Raw genomic sequence first — 11867 nt, 5'->3', positions numbered from 1 at the left:
TTCAAATTCAATTTCCCCAAAGAGAAATGAATGTAATAAAAATGCAACTCAACTACCAGCAGTGTTTGCAACCAGAAAGGAATCTAAAATCTGATTATGTATATATATATATATATATATATATATATATTTTTTTTTTTTTTCTAGAGGCTCTGAGTTCAATTCCCAGCAACCACATGGTAGCTCACAATCATCTGTGATGGGATCGGATGCTCTCTTCTGGTGTGTCTGAAGAGAGCAACAATGTACTCACATATAAAAAACAAATGAACAAACTTTAAAAAAAAAAAAAAAGAAGAATCTCCTTCTTTGCTCTCCTATATAGTTCTGAAATCTGTATTTAATTCAGCAATTTTAACGCTTCATGCAACAGTCTGGTCCAGTTTGTGCCCTGTTCTATATTATGAGTCAACTAACAACTGCACAAGTCTTGGAAATGATATGCCGCAGGGCTGTACCAAGGTTGTAAGATACACTAGTCATTGATTTAAAAATTCCCATTAGCAAACTGAGGCCTGTTTGCCATTTTATCCTGCTCATGAACTTAGGAAATATATACAAAATAATGTTTGCAAACTATAAGCTCAATGTAGAAAACATTCATCTGTTTTGACTAGAAAAAGGCAGCTGTCTGGGACAGGGGTGGGGATACACCTGGGATATTCACACTTACACTGGGGTGGCATGATTCCCAATGCTGGAGTGTGGACTCAGCATCTCAGAGGCCGGCTGCTGTGTAGTGACATGTGGTTGCTTTTCTCAACTAGGAAGCAGAGGAATGGCTCTCCAGCTCAGAGATTGACACCACACATTAGTCCTCCCCAGCAGGGAGATGAGTAACAGCTCCGTCTTCTCCACGTCCACGAACGAACCTCCTCTGCTAAGTGAACCCCCACCAACCTCCAACTCTGCTTTCATGTCCTGTGCTTCCAAGAACCTCCTCTTATGGCAGCAAAGAAGGATAATGATTCCACTTATCATGACTTCTCCCCTGCTTCCATGTGCATGAAATCATACACACACACACACATTAGAGCAAATATTCTCTTGGGGAAAGGGTGTGTATGAAAAAGTCTAAAGGGAAGGGTAAATGTATCAAAGAGCCAAAGGGAGCAGGGGTCAGGCCAGCAGCTACTCTAGCACAGCACTGTTACAGAGGATGCTCAGCATGGGAGAGCAGGGATGGGAGGAGCACTGGGCTTCCTGGCAACACTCTGCTGCAAATGTCTTCTGTGCAGTCACTACATCACTGCATTTGTTCCGGAACCTGGTCAGAATCTCTTTCCCAAATGTCTTCTGCTGCTTGGCCAGGACAGACTGGTAGCACTTAGCACCGGTGCATATTGCAATGTTTTGCATCCAGGATGGGGACACCTCTTTGAAGAGAGTATCTTTGCACTGACACTGTTTGAAAGCATCATCAATATAATCTGCAGCCCAATTTACGAGCTTAAGTTATGACGACATCTTTCACGCAATCTCTTGTGATGTTTAAGAAAAATACTTCTGGAGCTTGGGCCAGCATAATAAGACTGAGGGCCCCAAGAGCATATGGAGACATGTCCACACTAGGCTCTTGACTTAAGGCAGACAAAAGCATGACTTGGAGATGTAAAAAGGAGCCACCAGCAAACTGCTACTGTTTAGCAACAGTTTTCAAACCTTTATCATTATCCAGGTTCTGCCCTGCAGCAATCTGGCTGAGCTAAGGCCTCACAATTGAACTACACACAGTTCGGTTCATATCCTAAGCTCGCCAGAGGCAATTTTACAGATCCTCCAAAAAGGGAACCTTCTAAAGCATCCTTCCACATAAATGTCAAGCAGATCTGATTTTCAGAAAATGGAAGTTTAGGTTCGATAGAACAAATCTCATCAAAATATTTCAGCAGTATCTCAGTGTGCCCTTGTGCCTCTTCGGTGGGAGGCCAAGCACAAGTCTAGATAAAGTGTCCTTTGGATGTTTATGTTTCAGCCATCCTTGATTTTAATCTCAGACAAAACAGGCTGAGCTGGTAACACTACCTCCAGATGGACAGCAGCCAGAGCTGGTAACGCCATGGGAGCAACACTTTCATGACTTTTATCCAAATTGATCAAAAGCATCCCCGGCTAAGTGGCAATGCATGGATGGAAGGCAGAGCTACCGCAGCTCACTGACAGGGAATTGTCCTTTCCGTTTCTTTTTTTTTGTTCTGCCTGGACCCTCAGCCAAGTGGGCAGCACTACATGTAGAGAGCAGATTCCTAGTTTTTTGGCCTAATGGCTCAAATATCAATCTCTTCCAGACACAGGCTCACTCCAAATCAATGTTTATGGAGCTGCCTTCCTCTGCCATAATCTTACCATCACAAAACTATTCTTCCTTTTACTCCATTGTTGAGGGAACAGAAGTCTGGAAAGTTTTGCGGTTTGTTGGCGTGGAGGTAGAGTCACAACCAGAGTCTATTTACTATATGGAAGAGCTCACTCACCTCATGTGAGGCAGGGCCTCCTAGTCTCTCTATAAATAGGTTAACAATTGGTATGAAGGTGATGTGCGCGCAGGTGAGGGGTTGTGAGTGAGACAAGACAGTTGCTTACCACTTGGATTATCTTCATAGACAACAATTGTCTGAGGTCATCTTTGTGGTCTGGGCTTGAAATTTAGAAGACTAATTTACGTACAGACAGGCAAGGCTTCTCCCCTCCTAGGTGTGTGTCACTATAGGAGATTGCTGTGATCCAGATAGTTGAGTATATGCTAATTTAAAACGCACATACTTTGCATTTGATTTCTGCAGAGTTGAAATGTTGAGAGATTTTAAAAAAAAAAAAGTGTCTTCCATTGTTAAAAAAGAAAAAGAAAAGAAGAAGACTAATTTACTTCTACTTTCCTCCCTGAGGTGTATGTATCTAGGGGGATTCCTTAACTCCCAATAATTTCTCATTTATTTCTTGTCTCTTACTTAAATCTTCATATTTAGGGGCAGCTTGATTCTCTATTTTGTAAAGGAAATTTCTCAACTCATTACTGATACTGTGGTTGATTACTTATACAACATAGTGACATTATATAGAAAACTCACAGGGGAAGGCAAAACAGGACAGAAATAATAACAAAAAAGTGTTTAAAAAGCAAAGTATTAATCACACTGATTGGCATCTTTTAATATTTTTATACAGCTATACTTTCATCCTTTCAGTATCTTTATGAGATCTAGTAACATGCTGCTGTACATTTTCGTGTGTGCATGTGCATACACAAATATCTGCAAAATGAGAGATAATATCAAGTCATCATATGGTGAGTGTTACCACTAAGGGACATGATGAGGCATCACCTATCAGCTTTGAATTATAGTTGTAGGAAAAGCCACTGTTTTCCGCCCTGGCTTTAGCCACTTTTCAGTCATGCCAATCAAGTTTCAGGTTCATCTGTTTTGGTCCCTAGAGAAAGATCTGGGGAGGAATGGTCATGCACTGAGAAAGAGAGGTCTCCATGAACCACCTTGGCTCAATAGGTGGTCAGTTGTCACCTCCTACTCTAGCCAAGATATCTGGGAAGTTTGCCTATTTCTGGGTTCACGGGTGACAGTGCAAGGGAAGTGGTTAGGGATTTTATATGTGTCAATGAATTGGAAGAAAGGTATTTACAACCTGTTTTCAAACTCATGTTACATATAGGCCAGAGAGTTCCTGAAAGTGGAATCTCCGGAAAGTTTTGCTTTGTTGGCTATAGTTGAATAATGTCTTGAAATGAAAAGAAAACACAGGTTAAGAAAGAGTAAGGACTTCAGGTACTATGGAGAAGTAGAAGCCACGTCAGAATGGGTAGCTGATTACAGATTGGTAGTTAAAAGGAAGAGGAATATTTTCTATTACTCCAGTCCCAGAATCATGGGACTTCCCATGGGACTATTTCTACCATGGGACACATGAACTTTCTCTACTATAGCAGTGCACTTGTTGCTGTGATTGCAAACTGCAAACCGGGCTAAAAGATTCCTACTAGGAAGTTGATAAGAGAGGCACTGGTAAGGATTTGGTAGAGGGGATTGCCAGACAGTGTTGCCCAATCCATCATCGGTGTTCACCCAGAAGAGGTAAAACTGTAGAAATTAAACACAAACTCTGAACAGTGCTTTGGGCACAGCCCAGCCACCAGTAGCTCTTGACCCTGCAAAAAAAACAGCAAACAGATGCTCAGAGTTTGCTTCAGTCCCCCATATACATATAAAAAGCAATTTTTAAAAGCCTTTACATGATGGGTGTAGAGAGTGGTCATAGTATGAGAAGAACTGATTATTTAAAAGCAACATGGAATACGGTCCAGACCAGGACCAAGGGGCAAAGCAGCAGATCAGCCCAGGAATGAAAATCAATACTCAGGCCCTTAATCTCATTTCTTATATTCCCACCAAGCTCTTCTACTTGCCTACTGCTATTATCTATCTGTCAGAAATCCATTATCTCTTATGGAAGATCTCAACCCTGCCCACAGATACTTTTTGTCTATATAGTTCAAGACATTGTATTCTTGCCCCTCCTTTCTCTCTCTTCTTTTTACTTTTTCTTCCTTTCTTTTCTTTCCCCCATATTCATTGTTTTTACTGTTACAGCAACCAAAACCCAGAGATTGACCTCATTTATGAAATCAGGCTATATACCCTTACCTTTCCTTTTTAGTTCACAACTAACCAAAACTTCCATATGTCTACCCATTTTCCCCTTTGCCTCAATTATTTCCAGACCCATTTATGTTTCTCCTGGCTACTTTCTATCTAACATCCTAATACTTATTAATACTCTCATTTTGCTTATCTATTCTTTTCTTTTCCTTTAGACTCACACTAAGATAATAGTACACACAAGAGCATAGGTGTCCTTTCACTCCCTAATAAGTAACAAACAAAAGTCTGTTTTGTAACCACCTGTTACTTTTGTTATTAGAGTGAATTAGCTACTTTATAGTGATTATTACTGCAGACAGTACTCAACACACAAGGGTAAATTAGAGATATAGCTCGAAGGTTGAAACACTTGTTCTTCTAGTTAGCCTCAGCAGTCAACTTGCCACAGCCCAGAGTTTTATGAGAAAACTTCAGTTGTGAGATTGCCTAGATCAGATTGGCTTATTTGGTTTGTTTGTGGAATTTTCCTGGTTGTTAAGCAGGGGTACCTATGTTGTGCAAAAACCTAGTTAAACAGAAGCTTGGGAGTAAACCATGAAAGCATCACTAAGAGAATATAGGAGATGGAAGAGAGAATCTCAGGTGTAGAACATACAGTCCAAGCAATTGATACAACAGTCAAAGAAAATCTTAAATCTAAAAAATTTCTGACACAGAACATCTAGGATATCTGGAATACCATGGAAAGACTTAACTTAAGAATAATGGAAATGGAAGAAGGTGAAGAGTCCCAGCTCCAAGGCCCAGAAAATATCTTCAACAAAATCATAGAAGAAAACTCTCCCAACCTAAAGAAAGAGATGCCTATAAATATGTAAGAAGTTTATAGGATACTAATTAGCCTGGATTAGAAATGGAAATCCTCTCTCACGTAGTAACCAAACGACAAACTATATACAACAAAGAAAGAGTATTAAAAGCAGCAAGGGAAATAGCACAGGTAATATACAAAGACCTATCAGAATTACACCCAACTTTTCAACAGAGACTCAAAAGCTAGAAGGCCTGGATAGCCTACAACCTATAACAAACCACAGATGCTAACCTAGACTTCTATACCCAACAAAACTCTCAATCACCATAAATGGAGAAAACAAAATATTTCAAAACAACTTTAAATTCAAGCAATATCTATCCACAAATCCAACCCCCAGAAAACACTAGAAGAAAAACTCCAATCCAACAAGGATAACTACATTCAAGAAAAATAGAAAATAAGTAATTTGATATAAGCAAAAGCAAGGGAAATGTGCGTATGCACACAGACATTAACACCACCAACATCAAAATAACAGTAAGTAACAATCATTGGTCATTAATATCTCTCAACATTAGTGGGCTCAATTCCCCAGTAAAAAGACACAGGATAACAGAATGAATGTGACAACAGATTTTGTCATTCTGCTGCATCCAAGAAATAGATTTCAGAAATAAAGATAGATATTACCTCAGAGTAAGGGGTTGGAATAAAGATTTCCAAGCAAAAGGACCCAAGAAGCAAGCTCAAGTAACCATTCTAATATCTAGTAAAATAGACTTTCAACCAAAATTAATCAAAAGAAACAAGGAAGGACACTTCATACTCACCAGAAGAAAAAAAATCTACCAATATGATATTTCAATTCTGAACATCTATGTTCCAAACACAAGGGCACACACATTTGTAAAAGAAACACTGCTAAAACTTAAATCATACATTGAACCCCACACATTAATAGTAGGAGACTTCAATGCCCCACTGTCACCAATTGACAGGTCATCCAGACAAAAACTAAACAAAGAAATAACAAAACTAACAGACGTTATGAATCAAATGTACCCAATTGACATCTACAGAATATTTTATGCAAACATAAAAGAATATACTTTCTTTCAGTACCTCATGGATTCTTCTCCAAAACTGATCATTTACTGGGTCACAAAGCAAGCCTCAACAGATAGAATAAAATTGAAATAATGTTTTGTATCTTATCATACCTCCATGGATTAAAGCTAGACTTCAACAAGAACAAAAACACTGGAAAGCCTACCAACTCATGGAAATTGAACAACTCACTCCCTATGCAATGATCTCTGGGCCAAGGAAGAAATAAAGAAAGATATTAAAGGCTTACTAGAATTCAGTGAAAATAAAGGCACAACATACCCAAATTTGTGGAACACAATGATAGCAGTCTAAAGAGGAGAATTCTAAGTAACTCCAGAAAGTTCACCAGCAATTTAATGTATTCCTGAAAGCTAAAAAAAAAGAGAGGAAGAGGAGAAGGAGGAAGAGGAAGAGGAAGAGGAAGGAAGGAAGGAAGGAAGGAAGGAAGGAAGGATGAAGAAGAAGAAGAAGAAGAAGAAGAAGAAGAAGAAGAAGAAGAAGAAGAAGAAGAAGAAGAAGAAGAAGAAGAAGAAGAAGAAAAAGAAGGACGAAGAAGGAGGAGGAGGAGGAGGAGGAGGAGGAGGAAGAGGAGGAGAAAGCACTCCAAAAAGGGGTAGAAGGCAGGAAATAATCAAAATCAGGGCTGAAATCAATCAGCTAGAAACAAATAAAGCAATACAATAGCTGGTTCATTGAGAAAATTAACAAGATAGACAATTCCTTAGCCAAACTAAGCAAAAGACAGAAAGTACCCAAGTAAACAAAATCAGAAATGAAAAGGGAGATGTAACAGCAGACATTGAAGATATTCAAAGAATCATTAGATCTTACTTCAGAAGTCTGTACTCCACAAAATTGGAAATCTTAACAAAATGGGTGATCTTTTAATCAGATACCACTTTCCAAAGTAAAATCAAGATCAGGTAAACTACTTAGACAGCCCTATAGCCCTTAAAGGAATAGAAGCAGCCATTGAAAGTCTTCCAACCAAAGTTTAGTTAAACCAGTGGTTTTAGCGCAGAATTCTACCAGACTTTCAAAGACAACTAATGCCAATACTACTCAAACTATTCCACAAAATTGAAACAGAGGGAACACTGTCAAACTCATTCTATGAGGCCATAGTCACCCTGAAACCCAAACTACACAACAACCCAACAAAGGAAAAGAACTAATTTCTCTTATGAACATTGACACAAAAATACTCAATAAACCACTCACAAACCGAATCCAGGAACACATCAAAAACATCACGATCAGGTAGGCTTCATTCCAGGGACATAGGGATGGCTCAATATACAAAAATTCATCCACATAACCTACCATGTAAACAAACTGAAAAAAAATCACATGGTCATCTCATTAGATGCTGAAAAAAACCTTGACAAAATCCAAGACACCTTCATGATAAAAGTATTAGAGAGATGAGGGATACAAGGCACATACATGAACATAATCAAAGCAATTCACAGCAAGCCAGTAGCCAACATCAAGATGAATGGAGAGAAACTTAAAGCAGTTCTACTAAAATCAAGGACAAGACAGGGCTTTCCACTCTCTGCCTAATCTATTCAATATTTGACATTCTAGCCAGAGCAATAAGGCAACTAAAGAAGATCGAAGGGATAAAAATTGAAAAAGAAAATGTCAAGGTATCACTATTTGCAAAGGATATGATAAGCAATCCCTAAAATTCTCCAGAGACCTCCTGTAGCTGAAAAACAGCTTCAGCACAGTGGCTGGATATAAAAATTCCTCAAAGAAATTAGTAGTCCTCCTTTATACAAATGATAAACTGGCCAAGAAAGAAATTAAGGAAACAAAACCCTTTACAATAACCATGAATAATATAAAATATTTCAGTGTAACTCTAACAAAGAAAGTGAAATACCTGTATGACAAGAACTTCAAGTCCTTGAAGAAAGAAATTAAAGAAGATCTCAGAAGATGGAAAGCTTTGCCATGCTCATGGATAGGTAGGATTAACATAGTGAAAATGGCCATCTTACCAAAAGCAATCTACAGATTCAATGCAATCCCAAAATTCCAACACAATGTTTATAGACCTAGAAAGAACAATTCTCAACTTCATATGGAAAAGCAAAAAACCCAGGATAGTCAAAATATTTCTGAACAAGAAAAGAACTTCAAGTGGAATCACCATCCCTGATCTCAAGCTGTACTAAAAGCAATAGTGATAAAACCTGCATGGATTTAGTACAGAAACAGATATGTTGATCAATGGAATCAAAGACCCAGAAACAAACTCACAGACCTATAGACACTTGATTTCTGATTTTTTTAAAAGCCAAAAACCATTCAGTGGACAAAAAGAACGTATCTTCAGGAAATGGTGCTGGTCAAACAATATCTACATGTAGAAAAATGAAAATAGATCCATATTTATCACCCTGCAGAAAACTCAAATCCAAGTGGTTGAAGGACCTCAGATACAGGTGCAATGGATCTAATAGAAGAGAAACTGGGAAATACTTGTGAACACAGTGGTACAGGAGACAAGTTCCTGAACAGAATACCAATGGCTTAGGCTCTAATATCTACGATTGATAAATGGGACCTCATAAAACTGCAAAGCTTCTGTAAGACAAAGAACACTGTCAATAAGACAAAATGGCAGCCTACAAATTGGGAAAGAATCTTCACCAACTCTACGTCTGACAGAGGGTTAATATCTAAAATGTATAGAGAACTCAAGAAGGTAAACACCGACAACCAAATAACCCAATTAAAAAAATGGGACACAGAGCTAAACAGAGAATTCTCAACAAAGGAATCTCAAATAGCTTAGAAGCACTTAAAGAAATGTTGAAATTCTTTAGTCATCAGGGAAATGCAAATCAAAACAACTTTGAGATTCTATCTTATACCCATTAGAATGGTGACGATCAAAAACTCAAGTGATAGCACATGCTGGCAAGGATGTGGAGCAAGGGGAACACTCCTCCATTGCTGGTGAGAGTGCAAACTTGTAAACCCCTTTGGGAATCAATTTGGCAATTTCTTAGAAATCTAGGAATAGTTCTACCTCAAGACCTAGCTATCTCACCCCTGTTCAATTACCCAAGAGATGCTCTATCATCCCACAAGGACCTTTTCTCAACTATGTTCATAGCAGCTTTATTTAACTTAAAGCTTATCCAGAAACTGGAAACAACTCAGATGTCCCTCAACTGAAGAATGGATAAAGAAAATATGGTACGTCTGCACAATGGAATACTACTCTGCTAGGAAAAAAACAAAGACATCATGAAATTTTCAGGAAGGAATTTAAGAATATCATCCCGAGTTAGGTAATCCAGTCCCAAAAGGACATGCACGGTACTCACATATAAATGGATATTTAACATAAAATGCAGGATGCCCATGCTACACTCCACAGACCCAAGGAGGCTGGACAGGAAGAAGGGAATAGGCAAGGATGCTTGAATCTCACTTGGAAAGGGGAACAGAATGATCATTGAAGGCAGATGGAGGAATGGAGGTGAGTAGGAGAAGGGATTGGGAGGGTAGTAGGGAGTTTGGGGCTGGGTGTGTGGAGGGAAAGGGACATTGCCTAAAGGCCATGAGAATGAATGGAAATCTGCAACTAAGGGGGAGTGGTAGGTGGCATCCTCAGAAAGAGACGGAGACCTGGGATAGGGGAGCTGCCCAAGATTCAGTGAGGGTGTCTTTAGCTGTAACTTACAGCACTGGAGAAGATAAAGCCTGGGGAGGGTGCCTCCTTTGGCTAGGCAGGAACCCCAGGGGAGCTCTAGGGAAAATAACCCACCCACAAAACTTTCAACTCAAAGCTTATCCAATCTCCAATAATTGCCAAGAATTGGGGATGAAGCAAAGACTAAGGAAATGGCCAACCAATAACTGGCCCAACTTGAGACCCATCGCATGGACAAGCACCAATCCCTAACACTATTACTCATACTCTGTCATGCTTGCAGACAGGAGTCTAGCATAGCTGTCTCTGAAAGTCTCCACCCAGCAGCTGACTCAGATGGATACAGACACCCACAGCCAAACAGTGGTTGGAGCTTAGGGACTCATTGAAGACCAGGAGGAAGGATTACAGGCCCTAGGGGGATAGGAGCTCCACAGGAAGACCAACAGAACCAACCAACCTGGACCCTTGGGCTTTCAAGACTGAACCACCAATGAAAGAATATACACAGGCTGAACCTAGACCTCCCCATACATATGTAGCTTGGTCTTCATATGGGTCACAAACAATTGGAGTGCATACTACCCAAAAAGCTGTTGCCTGCATGTGGGATACGTTCCTCCAGCTGGGCTGCCTTGTCTATCCTCAGAGGGAGAAGCAGTGCCTACACTTGCAGAGACTTGAAGTGCCAAGGTGTGGAGATACTAAGGCGGGATCCCACCTGCTCAGAGGAGAAGGGAATGGGGAGATTGAAGAAGTATTGGGGGAGGGGGTGACTGGAAGGGGGAAGTGAGCGGAATCTAAAGTGAATAAAACAAACAAAAACCACACAGAAGTGATACAATTCTACTGCATTTGGATTCCTTGGAGCAAGTAGACTTTATAAGCTTTTGCTATAAAACAAATAAAAATAAGGAATAACTGGAATAAAGAAAGTGTCTTATGACCTATAAGCATCCCATTATTTATTATGTGCACCTTAAATATGTATTATACATATATGTTTTAAGATTAGGGATTTGGGAACAGAGGACAGAAGAGCAATTTCTGTAAAGGAAATGTATGCTAACATATAAACCCAAGAAGAAAAAAAAAGGGAAAGAAAGGAAAATGTGATAAAGTATTTTCTTTTTACAGTAAAGAACAAAACCCAAAATTCACTTAAAAGCTAAGAATTTTGATGGATTACATTGATAGTAAGTAAAGGCATAGTTAGAAGAAGAAAGACTCTAGGGAGAGCTACTATGGTTTGATAATGGTATTTGTCCCACTGATTCTCAGACATTGCAAGCTGGGGCCCTGAACATAGTGCTGTGGGTGGTACTAGAACAAAAGGGGAGGCCCTGACAGGTCTGAGTCCTGAGGGAAGCCACCTTCATATTGAGGGACTGATGTATCCTCTTTGGGATTTCTGAGCTTGGGAAAGAGTGGATTTCTTTAAAAGTTATACCAATTCCTGAATTGATCTCTGGCTTTATGTTTGGTTTTATCCCTATAGCCATGTGTCTTAGTCAGGGATTCTATTCCTGCACAAACATGACCAAGAAGCAGTTTGGGGAGGAAAGGGTTTATTCAGCTTACATTTCCATACTGCTGTTGATCACCAAAGGATGCAGGACTGGAACTCAAGCAGATCAGAAAGCAGGAGCTG

General features: G+C 39.5%; 1 pseudogene; it reads right to left on the bottom strand.

The window, feature by feature from the left end:
* Nucleotides 1-1131: 1131 nt before the first annotated feature.
* Nucleotides 1132-2106, bottom strand: LOC110329435 (annotated as a pseudogene).
* Nucleotides 2107-11867: the final 9761 nt, after the last annotated feature.

This window comes from Mus pahari, chromosome 12 (assembly GCF_900095145.1).
Source record: "Mus pahari chromosome 12, PAHARI_EIJ_v1.1, whole genome shotgun sequence".
NCBI lineage: Eukaryota > Metazoa > Chordata > Mammalia > Rodentia > Muridae > Mus > Mus pahari.
The sequence above is the reverse complement of the archived record's forward strand: the minus strand, read 5'-3'. Positions and strand labels throughout refer to the sequence as shown.